This window comes from Ambystoma mexicanum, chromosome 4q, assembly GCF_040938575.1.
Source record: "Ambystoma mexicanum isolate Mex_15411 chromosome 4q, UKY_AmexF1_1, whole genome shotgun sequence".
NCBI lineage: Eukaryota > Metazoa > Chordata > Amphibia > Caudata > Ambystomatidae > Ambystoma > Ambystoma mexicanum.
Genome location: NC_090928.1, coordinates 624,039,360 through 624,055,633, shown reverse-complemented (window position 1 = coordinate 624,055,633; position 16,274 = coordinate 624,039,360). Strand labels below are relative to the sequence as shown.

At 45.0% G+C, this 16,274-nt stretch overlaps 1 protein-coding gene across 3 annotated transcripts in view; it reads left to right on the top strand.

The window, feature by feature from the left end:
- Window positions 1–11,958, top strand: part of CEP68 (centrosomal protein 68) — a 277,505-nt gene extending 265,547 nt beyond the window's left edge. For all 3 annotated transcript variants that reach the window (XM_069608166.1, XM_069608164.1, XM_069608165.1), the window contains exon 7: window positions 10,789–11,958. The gene's annotated coding sequence lies outside the window, so the exon portion shown is untranslated. The remainder of the gene's footprint in view (window positions 1–10,788) is intronic.
- The last annotated feature ends 4,316 nt before the right edge of the window (window positions 11,959–16,274 follow it).

Below are 16,274 nucleotides of genomic sequence, written 5' to 3'. Positions count from 1 at the left end.
AGGCTGGTTACTGGGTTGCGTGAACAAGTGTGCCGATTCGCAAAAGTGAAGTGGAAGGAGTGAATATTAGGAAAACAGACTACAAACGGGTTACTAAACCCATATCACAGGAGTGACAGCGAACTAAACAAGCAGTGTCTTGAAGGAGGGACAGAACCCCAGTATATGAAAGACCCAAGAAATATAAATGTCAACTTTATGAATCAGGGTTCGTTAAGGCAGCAATATAACACTATTGTTGCATGGATGAAAGGTGAAAGTAAATCCTCACAAGTAAATGTATGAAAAATCCTGGCAGGAGAGTACGCCAGGTGAAGATAAATGTGTTCAAGTGAATGCTTACAAACAACTGTATGACCTGGCAGAAAGGCTTACAAGGTGAAAAGAAGTATTGCATAAGGCCCTGACGGGGAGTATACCAGGTCCATGCAAGTGTGTGTAGAAATAATAAGACTCGAGGAGAGTACTTGCCCTTGCAATAGTGAACTGTGAGAAGGTAAAAAGGGCTATAGGAGGAGCCATGCCCTTAGGATTATGAATTGTATATTGGTGAAGAAGGGAAATATTGTCCCTGAGAACTTAGAACATTGCCTATTTGGAACCTTTTTGTTGAAGTTGAATCTTTGGTTGGATTTGAACATGTGAACACTTCAAGAGATAAAAGACCATCCCCTTTACGCCTTAAAATCCGTTTTAGAGTATTAGCCTGAATAGGATTACGGGGAGAGGACATATTTTGTTGGACATCTTGACAAAAGACAGACGCATTCGTTTTTAGTTGAGATAGTGAAATACCTCGTAGGTTAGCGACAGTGAGGCATTTTTCAACCCCTTTTTGTTTCAATAAAAGCTTATGTACCAAACCATGAGTCCTCTGTGTCCGCATCTCATTCCTGGCTCCTCACACTGAACTGTTAGACTGTGGCCCAATAAATGTCTCTTGTTAACGACATTAAGGGAAAAAGCTGGACGTTTAGTGTCTCGGTTGAAACACTTTAATGGCAAATATGGAAGATTACACTCTTGCTGGCAATTAAAATGTTTGAAAGTGAGACTTAACAGGTGGAAGTAAGTTCTTTGGACAACGTGCAAATGTGTGGGGAAGGAAGAATTATGTTTATGTTCTTGTTCTGAGTGGTGACACGGATTAACTAGTATTTTGAAATCCAATAACACGTTTATATACTGTTCTCTGTTCTATTCAAAATGGCAGCTGAAAGAACTAAGAGCTATGATGACAGATGTTTCAGAGTTGCTTGCTAGAGCTTCACTCTTTTCAGGTGAGGGAGAAGGTTCCTTGGTGGCGAATCCTAGCAACTGGGACGAGTTGTTGCCGCTAAAAAAGAGTTTCATTTGGACGGAGTTGCGCGGCTCTATTATAATAGAGTATTTACGATCAGGAACTCTTCCACAAGGTCTAGTGGTGCATAACGAGCCACGTTTGTTCCTAGATGATAAAGATTTTGTAATTCAATTGAGTTGTATAGCAAACAAATGTGGCAGGGACTGGATTATTCTTATAGCTACCGCACAAGATATGACAATAAAAAATCTCAGGAGATCTTGATAAGATGGAAGAAGAAATTAAGAGACTGGTACCACTTGAAACTTATAAGAAAAGATTGGAAGAGATTGCACAAGATGTAGAGTTGAAAGAGTTTTGCACCAAGGACCATATTGCAAGAATGAAGAAAGATTTGTTACAATTCTCAGATGAGAAGGAGTTTAGATATACCAAAGACTGATATGATCCTTTTGCCAATCAACAAGGAGTGCCTAACAGACAAAGGTAGGTTAGATTTGGGAATACCGCCTACAGTTCAGGCAGTTCTAGTGATGATGGCCTTTACAACCAAAGAGGACCTAGAGGGTTTAGGAACCGAGGTAGGAATCTGTGTTAATGGATGAAATGCACACAATAGAAGGAATGCATTTTCTGGTAACCAAACAAGCTCAGGACCTCCACCACCTCAACAGCAACAGTCATTTTTAGAGCAGCATCCCCTATTAGACAATTGGGACTGTGCCCGAGGCATACTCGCAGCAACCAACCTTATTAGTCAATTTGTCATCTTATACTTCTAATGTAGAAGAAGTGGCTGTATTGAAAAAAGGGTTGGGTTTTGTCCCCACTGCAAATCACGATAAGTTCAGGATCCGAGTTGAGATTGAGCAATTGCTCCGCAAAATCCACCTACGACAGTTTTTCTACCACACAGAATATGATCTTCAGAAGAACGAGAGCGGTTTACGCAACCAGTCTTTGTTTTGTCCCTCTACTATGAGTCATTCTCCAGAAGCCGTAGTATTTGCCAAAAGTGTGTGTCATGATTTGCATCAACTAGAGCAAAAGGTTTCTGAATGTCCTTTTCAGAATCTAAGTAATCTAGGACGTGGTGCAGTGAAAAGCTTATCTAACAATCAGAGTGTGATTTTGCATAAGGCTGATGAAGGTGGGGCGATAGTCATGCTGAATCGACAATCTTTTATCACTGAATGTGATCATCAGCTAGACGACGCCTCATTGTATCAACAGATTTTGGATTATCCAACTCAAAAACTCTCCTCTCTGATCCAGAATAAGGTCCACAAGGCGTTATCAAGAGGGTGGATCTGTCAACATGAGCTCAACTTTTTGTGGGGGGGGGGTGGCAGAGAGGTTTAGGGAGCAATTGTGGCTGGGTAGGGGCAAGTTAGAAAAACCAGGAAGAGGGTTAGGGGAATCGTATTGGATAGGTAACGGGGGTGGGTGCAGGGAAAATAACATACAACATACTCGCAACTGGTTCTTGTTTATTCACCTGACACAGATACGAACACCTAATTCGTGATCTGACTTGGTAACTCTATACATTGATCAAGACGACTCCTCTTTTATACACTGTGCCTTTGTTCCACCTTGCACTTCCAGTTGCTCTTGATTAAGGAAGCCAACATTGCCCTTCCTTAATCAAGAGCACCTGAAAACATGAGCACACACCCTTTAGCACCTGGGAGCCTGAGCACACACCCTTTCTTGGTTAAGGGTTTAAATACATTTACTCAAGTAGATTACCCTAGCAATGCAACATTCAAAACTCATACCGACATTAAAAGCACATTGAGCCAACAATTGGTGCTGCCTTGCCAGCAGCTGCACATAACATGACTGGGAGCAAGCACATGAAAGTGTTCGTAATGTAATCGGTGCTTTGCTTAGTCTACCGTGCCCCCAAACGGTAATTCCTGTTAATGTCACAGGACCGTGAGGCTTAGAATTAGCATATTTATATACAGGTCATTGCTGAGGAGTGAGGCGAAATGACGCTGAACCGCTCCAGCGACCTCCGCGTCTGCTTTCTGGAATGGAGAGACCCGGGTATGGAAATCGTGCAATGGAGAGAGTGGGTAAGACTGCCGAACTGCTCCTCCGTGTGCTCACAGTCACTCCTGCTACCAGCATTGGGTCTGCTCCTACTCCTCGGCCCGTGCCCGTGTCATAATCAATCACCAGCAAGCGGAACGGGCTGAGGCAAAGCTAAGAAGCTCTCATTTCCACCCACCTGACCCTCCAAAGCACGCCACAAAGGAGCCTGTGGAGTGTGTTCCAAAAGCGGTCCGGGTTCCCAACACACCACATTTCCAGGGCTTATTAGCCTGTGTGTTGTAAACTCCAGCCGCAAACTCCCCCAGGAGACACCTCCCATTTTCCTCACATAACCCCCCTCCTCCAGGCCTCTGCAAGGCCCTGGTTTGTCCGGGTGTAACCGTTGAAACCATCTCTCCAACCGTGGAGCGTGGCCATCTGCTGACTCCCATGAGTTGTCCTCTAGTTTATATCCCACCCATTCAATGAGATACCATACTCGTCTGTGCTTTAACTTGGAATCCAAAATTCTGTGCACTTCAGACTGCTCCTGCCCACCCTTCAGAATCACAGGGGACTTATGATTCTTTTTTTAAAATCTTTATTTAATTCTGACAAGACATCTGAGCATTAAGCAGGTGAAATATCATTATACATTTAATGAAACAGTACTAACATGAGTGGTATTGCTAATGAAACGGTTCTATAACTCTTAATAACGTCTTTCTAGTTATCCTGCTCACCGGAGCTTGCTTCTTGGGCTTGGTAAATCTGGTAGGACAGACTAGGTAAATCTGGGTGGTACAGACTGCTACCAAGTGGGTTTACTGCCAACACCTGTAGTCCTAAATCTTTTTGCAGTGGTCCCCAAGGGAACTGCACAGGTTTCTGCCTAACATGATGGGCATGTTGCTCTACAGTCTCTGAATAGATGAGGGTGTCATCAATGTATACAATTACGAAGACATCCAAGTAATCCTGCAACACCTCGTGCATAAAATGCTGAAAGGCTGCGGGAGCATTACATAGTCCAAATGGCATAACTATGTATTCAAAGAGTACAAACTTGAGGCGGAAGGCAGTATTCCACTTCATCGCCTTCCTTTGCTCGAATAAGATGGCATGTCCCTCTCAAATCTAGCTTGGTGTATATTGTGGCTGCCTTTAATTGGTCAAGCAACACATAGATCAATGGCAAAGGGAACCTTTTTATGGTAACTTTAACGCTCCATAATCAATACAGATTCTTCGGGTACCCTCTTTCTTAGGGACAAAGTGAGGAAATAGGTGATTTGGAATGGCGAAGGAACCCACATGCCAGCAATCTCGTCAATATGATCAAACACAACTTTATTCGGCAGTTAAAGCCATAAAAGCTTTAAAACAATACATTCCATAAAAATATACTTCATAAAACACAGTTCTACATCATAAAAAAGTGCACCGGGAGCCCATAATAAATAATCATCAAAACATTAAAAATCCAACAGTCACTTTTAAAAACACATACTACACCTCTTTACATGTGTCGACCTCTGCGTGTATAAAATTTAAGAAAAGGCTGTACACAGAGTATTGTGGTTTCTCCTCAGGGGACGAGACAGGGGGCTACAATAGTGTCTCCTAAGAGGGTCTAAACAGAGCGATCCCTGTTACTTTGGTCTTCTTAGCTAGGCCCGATGTAAGAATTTAGACGCAGCAAACACCGCAACCAGGTCCTTGGCATTGGAACAGAGCTCCATGACATCTTGCAGCAACCTCACATTCCTATGTTTAAAAAGGGGCAACAGCGAAGATCTCAGGACATTGTATCTACCGCAAAAAAGCATAAAGTGCATGATTTGTTGGCTGCCCCACAGGCTGCACACACAGTGCTATTACCTTCCATTTGGCAGTAAAGGAAGCTATTTTCATATTGGTACGCAGCTGTATGTATAGCGAATGAGCATACCCAGGGCTAACATTATCAAGATATTCCTTGAATCCATGTGACCATTTGTAAGACATATACGATCGTCCTGTACTGAAAGCCATACAGTCCTGTTTGATCCGGTTTGTTACCGCTTCCCGATAAGCTTGCTTCACCACCATCTTTTAACCTGGTGTTCTACTATGCAGACTCTCCCAGAGTATGGGCAGGTCAGATGAGCTCTGCACGTACAAACCTAAACCAAGAAAGAGTGTGTGCATCACAGAGTTTGAAAATTTGGTAGTGACAATGGGTAGGGTGCTAAATACTCATTTGACCAAATCCTGACCCAATACGGTACTGGTCTCAGGGACAGGACGCCTGCAATTGCAGGCCAGTTGCACTCCATTCGAATGTTAGCTATCGGGGCACCCTTAGGCTGCATCAGAATAGCCCTTAGAAAATCATTCTCTGTAACACTGAGAGAAGGAACCCTTTGATGGCCCCACAACTCTGCTCTATATAATGCTGCGTGCAGGGCCTGGCCTGCCCCTAGCATGGGTACTAAAAATATCTCTGCAGTCCTCCACAGTATTTGTCCAATGACACTGTAGCCTTGTATTGCTGGTTTAGCCAATGGAGCCTCTCTGAAAACCTAATGCCCAGATAATCATACGTGGCAACTTGTTCCAGGATCTTACCCTCACATTCGATGCTCAGCGTAACCCTCCTGGCCAACTTATGCCTAAAGACCATAGCAGTATACTGTCGCAAGTGTTCTGTTTCCTTCTCCGAGAGAGCATAAATACGATTGCATGAGAGTTTTGCATTAGGCTCAAGATCAATTGCGTAAGATCTGTGCAGAGGCAAAGTTCCAGCCCTTACATTGTCAAAAATTTTGCAAAGTCTTGATATTCCTCAGGAATTATCCACCGCTTCTGTTTCTCGGAGTTAGAGCACCTTCCATCAATAATGCAGTAACACCCCCCCCCCTGAATCTGTCAATTGTAAAGCACACTGCTTGGTGTCAAATGTCAATGTGCGTTCACCCCAGTTGATGATTGGGTTATATGTTACTAGCCAGGGCATTCCCAGAATTAAGCCAAACCGTGGCGCAGCTATCGGATCAAAAGTTATTAATTCTTCAGTTTACGGCACACAAAACCTCTTGAGTGACTGAGTCTGCATAGCGATTGGACCGGACGTTAAACACGACCCGTCAACTGCCTGTGCTGGTTCCGTTACCTCCTTGAGAATAGTGGAAACCCCAGTTTAGTTGCTAACGTGATGTCAAGGAAGCTTCCTTTGGCTCCAGAATCTACCATAACAGAAACTGTTTCCTTGGTATTGGCAAATAATAAGGTCACCAGACAATATAAATGAGGTATCTTGGTCTGCACTGTTGGCCATTGAACTTGGGAACTCTGGTACAGATCGGGCTCAGTGTCATTGTTCTCCCACCTACCGAGCCAGCTCTTTTCTCTGGTCAGTACTATGTGGGACAATTGCTTATATAATGACCCGACTTGCCACAATATTAACACACATTCTGATGCTTGTGAATCTGCTTAGAATCACATGCTGTGCATATAGTCCGGCATCTAGTGGTAATCGCAGAGTATTTTTATCAAGGGTCGAAAAGGGAGGGCCTTGTTATTACTGACTTTCTCTAAAGAATGCCTCTGCTTTGCCCCTCCTGTTCTTTTCTTCAGTCTGGCAGCTGTTTTTCTCTGCTTTGACGAACACCTTTTAAATTCTGCCTGTCTTGCAACAGCATATTTCCCTGGAAAAAGATACCCAGTGCAATCAGTGCCTCCCTCGTGGCCACAGCGTTGCAAGGCCCGCACACTTTTTCAGACCAAAGCCTTAATAGACTGGTGCATGAAGCGGTGTGTGGCTATGCAGGCTGAGAGTCGCTCTCCCACTGGCGCCGTCTCCTCGGAAGAGTAGTCTGTCGGCAGCAGCGGCTCTGATTCGGAAGCCATTGTCGTCTTAACAGTGGAACCCTCACAATCCCATGTGTCTGTTCTTGGCCCGAACAAGCATGCCACTGGCAGTGCAAAGGGGAAGTAACCACTCAGCGACAAGGGCCCACACACAACACCTGCTCCTAAGCACACAACCCCTACGCTTTCCTTGAGGGATCCGCCAAGAAAACTGTTGATGCCCAATAAGTCTTCTGTTTCAGCAGGCGCCCATACTAAATCCCCGACCCTTGATTCAGTTGCACCGAAAGACGCGCCTGAACGGGTGCATTCATGAAACGCTCCCGAAGCTTCGGCAGAAACTCTCTAAAGCCCATTTAAACGGCTGTGAGCCCAAAAATGCCTCTTCTCTTCCTGAAGGCTGTTCTCCTGCTTCTCCTCCTCTATTTAGGGCCCTGAAGCAGAACCCTGCTCCAACTGTTCAGCCCTTTCCTCCTACTGACAATTCAGGCTCCTCTGGGTGGACTAGCGATATGTTTTGAGGCTTGCATGAACAAATGGCAGAGTTGATCAACTTTCCAGGCCAGTTTGATGAAATACCTAAACGCCATAGGCCTGTTGATTCCGGTCCTGTCCCTCAGAAGTCCCAGATACTCCTTTCACCAGGTGCACAGTTTACACCCTTGGATAAGCACTGTCCCCAGGTGGATTTATTTCTGGACAACCAGGATAGCACCGACCAGGACATCTACTATGTTCCTGACCCAGCCACCTTGCTCAGGACCCTGTCTCTCAAGACCCAGACTGGGACCCTGCTGATGATCAGGACACGTGGCACTCTATGCCTCCCCATGACCCTGACTCTGTGAAGATCTTTTTGGATGCACATCCTGTTGTTCTGCCCAGAGACTTGTCACCCATCGATGATCAGATGCTTTTTTAAAACCTTCTTAAGGAGGCAGCTTATCATCGTGGAGAACATTCCTTAGGAAACGGTCCCGGTCAGCCAGGCTATCCCCCCCCCCCTCTTAAACTTGGTAAAGAAACAGCAAGCTCCCTCTCTGCTGACACGTTTGCTCACTCATGCAGTTAACCCCCGAGTGGAGAAGGTGTTCCACCCGGCGCCATCAGACCTTCTGTATAGCTGGGGCCACGCCTCCGGACAAGGATTGCAAAAAACGGTATGCTCTCAGCAAATGTGTCCCCAGTTCTGCCGCCTTCTGTACCGGTATTGCCAACAACACTGCGCTCCTCGTGAGCTATAGTGATGTACAATGGGGACTCCTCCAGGAGGGCCTTCAAAGTGTCCCGGAACCAATCCGCACCCAACTCCTAGCCGTGGTTGTGGAAGGATGACGGGTCACCCAATGTATACTTCAAAATACCCTAGACTCTGCTCGCATCCATAAGGAATCACCAGCAAGCAGTATGGGCCGAGGCGGAGCCAAGAAGTTCTCCTGCATGATGATTCGGCCCACATGGCCCTCCTGCGCACGCCACAAAGGAGCCTCCGGAGTGTGGTCCAAAAGCGGTCCAGGGTTCCAACACGCCACATCTCCAGGGCTTATTAACACGTGTGTTGTGACTCTGGCTGCAAACGCTCCCATGAGACACCACTGCTCCCATTTCGTCACACTTTGACTGATAGTAAGTGTCAGTGTGGTTATTTGTGGCGGGCCACCCCATCACAACCCACAAGTATCTAATTCAACCTCCAGTTGGAATTTGAACATGGTTATACATGCAAATGTTACCACCTTTTTGCCAATGAACACATGCTTACTTAGGCATAGGTAGCCTTCCTAATTTGTATCACCTCGATAAGGAGAGTAAACTACAGGGTACATGTAGCAACAGACCAGGGCAAGGTACTTTTTTAAAAAGCAGCCAAGGATTTCACCAAAATGCATATAAACATTTTATTTGAGCCAGTCCATTGAAACGCTTGCTTTTTCTCAAAAGCCACTTTTGGGAGAAAAGGGCATTTTCCTTGCCATAGGGCAAGATGACTGTCTTGTTCACTGTATACAGGGGTGTTAGCCTTGCACAGAAGCCTTTACCTTCAATTTCAAAGGCACGCCCGATGGGGTCTACACCTGTATTCATGGCCAGTATTCCTCTAGACACAAATGTGCAAGGCAGTAACATGGAGTTCAGACCACATTTCCACTTAACATTACTGTATAGCTACAGCAACAAAGCAGATTCTTAAGTGGGTCAAGCAGCACTATGCAGTTTATATTCTGCAGTGCCAACTATACATCCACCACCAAGAACACGGACTACTTGCTAATCTGTGCATAGCATGTAAATAGATGCACAACCCCCAGAAGAAAAACATTGCTTACCCAGTAATAGTCTTTCTGGTGCTTGCATCTGATAAGAGTCGCAAGTAACCACCCAGCTCCCCAATGTGGAACACAGCATATAAGATCACAAATGTGTGGGATTGGTAAACGTACAACATGAAGCTGCAGTTGTTGCATCCTAGTATGTGCACATGGAAAACAATCAATCTAAGGTTGTTGACTCCAAGGGGCGTTTTGGCTACCTGCACACATAGTTAAGGGATAGTATGATAGTATGACCAGCACGCCCTCTCGTGCATATCTTTTTCTTTCAAAGTAAACCCCTTGTAGTCTGGAAAATAAGTATGGTTTGTCAAATAATGCACACATGAACTGCCCTACATGCAGTCTTCAAACACAAGCCTCCAGATGCAAGTTCAACGGTGAATGCGCATTTTCACCAGACCATGTTGTGAATCCATGTCCGATACTATTCAAGATACCTCTGTCCTCTAATGCTCCCGGCATGCAATCTGTTACTACAATGTTGGCAATGGAAGGAAGTACATTGTAAGGTTAAAGGAGCAGTTACCCAGGTAATAACTCTGATGCCCTTAATCCACTAGGAGCTAACTATTGCCGCCCCATGCTCTTTATCCAAGCCTCAGCAATAGCTACATGGTAACATCCATATAGCTGATTTATTTCAAAACAAAGGTATGAGGAGTGCACAAGTCGTAAGGGGACATTTTGCAAGGTGAGTGTGTTGTACCCTTGGTCTCGCACTAACAGGTATGTTCCCCTGACCTAACGTTTCAACTTTGGTACAAGACAGTTTCCTGTGCTGCAATTGGGTGGTTTAAGTTTCCAAAAGAGCTGGCAGTAGAGTAGTTTGTTGTGTATGTAGGAGAGTAACTATGTTTTAATGAGATAGAACCTTATGTTTAATGAGGGGGTTCTCCCATATTGGTGACAGCAGACCTTGCTTTGTGCAGCAAGATCAGATATTTTATCTATATTGCAACATGGAAGAACTTGTTGCTGTTGGGTCAGGTACAGTAATACGCCACTATAAAGTAGTTTATTTCCCAAAAGCTTTTAAATTTAAAAACGGTCTCAGTTTGCTGTAAAAATAAATGGTGCTACGGTTCTGGTTCTTCTTTTTTTTTTTAAATGGCTTTTCACTTCAGATTTTGTCTTCAAACTTTTAAATGAAGTTGTCCAATTTGATGGTCTATTATCAGGGGCCGCCTTTTACATAAATTAGTCTCATAACAACTACTTGTTAATAATTTTATTTTTTTTACTCTTTATTTTTAGATGCAACCTTTGGAAGAAAAACAAGGGATCGCTTTTGTTGCAAATCAAGAGCATTTGATTGTTTGAAAACTTATTTAATGTGAGATCTATTTAAAAGGACAATGATGTGTTGGTTCTTCAGCATTAGTCTACTTTGTGCTTTGTTGGATTGGACCTCCTCTTTATAAAGACTACGTCGAGTAGCAGCATAGCTGTACACGAATCGCTTAGTTATCTTGCTCAAAGACTCCCATTATACCACCGGAATGCCTGTAACTCGATGAAGGCCTTGTTTCAGGTAGAGCCTGTGAGGAACTGTGAAAGCATGTGGTTGGCCTCTAGAAAAGGAGACGATTGAGCGAGCCCATTTCTTTCTCGCATTGGTAGGAAAAAGTTTGTTTTGATCGAATTCAGCAGAATTTTTGGAATCCTAATCCATGGTTTGGCCACTTCTTCAAATAATGCAATGTTTAAAAAAGTGAATGATCTGAAATATTATTCATCTCCTTTTTAATACAATCTTTCAAATCCAGTTGATGGCAAACATGTACTGTGACAAATATTGTTGTATTTTGTGGTAAAGCAGAAAACTACCTATTTTTGCTTTTGATGGCAATTCAAAAATAATCAAAACATGCACATAAATTCCCTTTCAAGAAGGTGTTCACAAAAGGCAAAGTAGCTGGAATAAATGGTGTTACAAAGTGGACAGGTTAAGTTAAAGTTTCATTTTATACTGATAATTCTTAATTTAATGAAATCAACTACAATTTTATATATGATTTATTTTTGTATTTTATTCATTCTTTTGTGCATTTTTCCATGTATTGGAACTGTTGAAAAAGCCTTTTCATGCCTTAACATTTGAATGCTTTGTGACCCAGCAACATTAAAAAATGTCGCTGTCTTGGCTCTTTTAAAGAGATTTTACTTTTCTGTAGTGCAATGTTCAAATGTGTGCACCCAAAAAAGCATGGGTTAGTGTGTTGTAATGCACGTTTGTGGTTCGATTTGTCAAGTTTTAGTGTTGTGTGCAAACGATAGTATACATACATGTTTATTAAAAGCAGTTCGAATTTTGTGGTTTATATATTTCATAAAGTTACTTCTGCTACCTTATTTGCCTTTTTCTGTATATAGAAATGTTTTATCTGTGATTATAATAAACTCAATATTTTGAACATCGTGAAACACTTTTTTTGTGACTCTATACAAAAGACATCCAGTGGTAGTGTTGCTAGCATATTATGCACATGTTTAACTCATTGCCCAGAGAAGAAACATTTTAGAGTGTACTTGCTCTTAACCCTTGCACTGGTGGATGCTCTGAGTTGGAGCACTATTATGTGGCCAGTTATCCTTTCCTTGTTTTGACAAGGACCTATTTTAAGCATTTTCTCCTCCGTTGTCTTGTAGATGGCCAGGCATGCTCCCATTTAATTTTTAATTTTGTCTGAAAGTTGAAAAAAATCCAGCTTGGCAAAAATATGACTATGTAGTGAAGGCTTTGGGAAACACGTAAGGATACAGTGCTTTGGTCTACCTCCAAAATTAATTTGTAGAGCAAGTATCCCCAATTCCTCTTATTGTGGAGGGAGGCGGGGATAAAGGCAAGCAGTGGAGGTGTATGGTTGGGAGAGAATCGGTGAAAACCACAGTAGGCTGTTGGGCAATCAAATAGAGTGGACTGCCCTGTAAAATCAAAGCTTCCAGGGCTGGTGCCCTGTTGGTTTAGGGATTCTTCACTACATGGAATTACCTTGTGATAGACGTTTTTGCAATGGGTGTGCTTTTTTTTTGTTTTTTTTTTTTTTTTTTATGGAACAGTGCTTCCGAGAGGGGAGGTTTTCAGTTGTTTGGGGGGAAGGGTATATTTAAAAAAATTATTTTTTCAGCATGGGGTCTGGCATGGATTCACATGCTCATGAATATTCTCAAGCATGGAGTCATGCTCATGAATATTCCCCGTCGTCAGGCTGGGAATCCTCGAAAAAAAAACAATTTCAGTTTAGTTTCCAAACTGTCTTTCTCCTATAAACCAATTACTGAGTTCTGGGTCATACTGCCCCAGCCAATGACTGTCCTAAGCCCCTCCTCAGGCAGCCATCTTCAGATTCTTACTGCACGTTCACGTGTTGGGAGTACTCACGTTTTGCTCTTTGAGCTTTCTGTGGTTTTCCATGCTTTTTCAGTAGTTAAACTCTGTTTTTGTCAATCGAGCACTTGTGCTACATCGCTTATCCATCTGATCAACGGGGACCCATTTTTCAGCTTCTTTCTTCACCCCTCAAGGTCTTAAATCGTCGAGTGTTTCTTCTTGGAAGCTTCCAGAAGTCCATCAGGCCTTCACCGCGCCGGATAATGTCACAGGAGAAGAACAGGGCTTCCCTCTTCAAGCTCTGCACCAGCTATGGTTTGCGGAATGTTTTCACGGACGACAAGCATTCCCAGTGTCTGTATTGTTTGCACCAGACGCACAAGGAGGAAGATTGTGAAATTTGCTGTGGCTTCACCAAGCCCACGATGAAGGACCGGCACGACCGACTGGCGATGTGGCTCAAGGCCAAGGCTTCTACCCTGAGTGGACCTCGGGGGCATGCCTCATCTGGAGTGGGCTTCTAAGTCCTTCAATGGTGTTCCAGCCGTGGGGGCCCAAGACGAGGCCAAGCACCACCAATCCGTTTCTTCTGGGGTAGCCGCGCAAGTTCTGGGGTAGCCGCGCAAGCGGGTCTCGCAACGGTCGGGGCACGCTCATAGTCTCCATCTGCTTCGATCTCCAGCCATCTCTCCGACTCTTTGTCGAGGAGAACGTCAGCTACGCCAGGGAAGCTGCAGGAGAAGCCAGAGAAGGCCAGACAGGACAAGGGATCCGCCCCTCCGGCGCATGCCAAGGTGCTCCAGGCCAAGATGTCATCTGCCATTGAGATGCTTGCGGCTGCCCTCTCGGCTCAGGCTACCCCCGTAGTGGCCAGAGTGATGCTTCCGCTTAGGCGGGAGGCTTCGGCCAAGCTGGTGAAGAAGACTCCGGAGAAGAGGATGCTGAGCCTGTGCCCTAGGCCGGCCCCTCAGGACCCAAAGAAGGATGGGGGGGCAGAGCTTCAGGGCACAGATATTTCATCATCCGATGAGGAGGAAGTTGTTTCTGTTCCCACCATCCCAGAGGATATGGGTGACGACTATGATGAGAACATCTAAATCGCCCACCGGAGGAGGCGGCGGCGACGACGACAATGGGGAAGGGGATGACGACACAGGTGCTGGGCTCAGCGTTCCTGTCCCCTTGGACCTATCACAGGATTTCCTCTCTACCCTCCACACACTGGTGTCGGAGACTCAGAAGATGATGCCTATGGCACCGCCAGCAGCACCACCGGCGACGACCCCGTTGACACCGGCACCACCACCACATAAGAGGAGATGACAACGTACGCCTCCACTCCAACCGTCACTGAACCCCTCCCCCCCCAGGGACACAGGGACGGACATGGCGACGACTGACACCAATGACAACGGTGGCCTCTCACCACCGCCAAGGGCTTCTCCACCGGACGAGATTGGATCTTTTCATTCCATGATTTCTCGGGCATCAGAACTTTTTCAGCTCACTGCGAAGGAGAAGAAAAAGGAAGGTTTTCTGTACCAACGCCAGGAGGCGAAGAGGAAGACCATTCTGTCGATACCACTCCTGGACGATGTCTGGGATGAGGGGCTGGTGCTCCTGAAGAACCCTTCTTCGGCCCTGGCTAAGAGAGACCGGCTTGAGAAGAAGTATATAGTGATAGTTTGAAATAATATGCTGTTGTAATTCCTTCTTGGGTACATATAGGCGATCCCTAAAAAAGGGTAGATGGTCCTTGATGGTATATTGTTCTCCTTGAGTTTGCCATGAGAGGTAGGCATCAGGATTCATTGTCCGTTGGATTTCTTTTCGTAGTTCTGCTTGTGTTAAGGCTGTCGTGATACCCAAGAGTTTGTCTTCAGGTATAATAGGTACTGGGTCTGGAGTTGTATATACTATTTCATCTATGCCCATGCGAGATAAGGCATCCGCCTTTCCGTTTCTGACTCCTGGTCGAAATGTGATTACGTAATCATATTTGGCGAAGAAAAGGGCCCACCGTAATTGGCGCGAGGACTGGGCCTTGGCTGTTTTGAGATATTGCAGGTTTCAGTGGTCTGTGATGACTGTAATGGTGTGTCTGTCCCCCCGAAGGTAGTGCCTCCAGATTTTAAAGGCGGATTTGATAGCCAGGAGTTCCTGGTCCGTGATGGCATAATTAATCTCTGGAGGTGAGAACTTTTTCGACCAGAAGGCCACAGGATGTAGCTGGCTGGTTTCCGGGTCTCTCTGTGAAAGGACAGCCCCCATTGCGAGACTGGACGCATCAGTTTCAACGACATAAGGGAGGTCTGGACGAGGATGTTGCAGGATTGGAGCAGAGGTAAACATTTGTTTAAGTTCCTTAAAGCCTTCTTCTGCTTCTTCGGTCCAAGCAAACTTTTTATTGTTTTTTTCATAATAGTACTGTGATTGGGTGCACAACCTGAGAGAAGTCTGGGATGAACCGGCGGTAGAAGTTCCCAAAGCCCAGCATGCTTTGTACCCCTTTCAGAGACGTCGGTGAAGGCCATTTCAGAATGGCATCTACCTTGTGCACGTCCATTATGATGCCTCCTGGAGTAAGGATAAAACCAAGAAATTCTACTTCAGTGACATGAAAAAAAGCATTTTTCAAGTTTTGCAAACAAGCGATGTTGACGGAGCTTGGTGAGGACTGAACGAACGTGCCTGACATGACCTTGTTCCGAGGCTGAGTATACTAAGATGTCGTCTATGTACACTAAGGCGCACACATCAATTAATTCCCTTAAGACGTCATTCATGAAATACTGGAATGCCGCAGGAACGTTGCATAACCCGAAGGGCATGACTTGATATTGAAACAAGCCGTACTTAGTACGGAAGGCGGTTTTCCATTCATCTCCTTTTCTGACTCGGACCAGATGGTACGCTCCTCGACGGTCCAATTTGGTATAAATCTGGGCATCCTTAACTTGGTCTAGCATCTCAGGTATAAGTGGCAAGGGGTAGCGGTTCTTCAGTGATCTGGTTCAATGCGCGGTAGTCAATACAGGTTCTCAAGTCTCCTTCCTTTTTCGGTACGAAGAACAAAGGACTGGCTGCGGGGGACTTCAAAGGACGGATAAATCCGTTTGTAAGGTACTGGTCTAAATAGGATTTCAAATGAAGGTTTTCTGGTTCTGTGAGAGCGTAGATCCTGCCGCAGGGGATTTGTGCACCAGGAACAAGGTCGATCTGACAGTCATAGGGCCTGTGCGGCGGCAATGTATTGGCTTGGTCCTTTCAGCAAACATCCTGGAAAACATGGTATTCATTTGGCATGGTATTAGTTGCTCCCAGGGTTGATACTGTTGCTCCGGGAGTCATGGGGATACAGACGTCGGGTTTCCCCTCTTGGTAATAGCAGGCAGGGGAGCAGTCACCG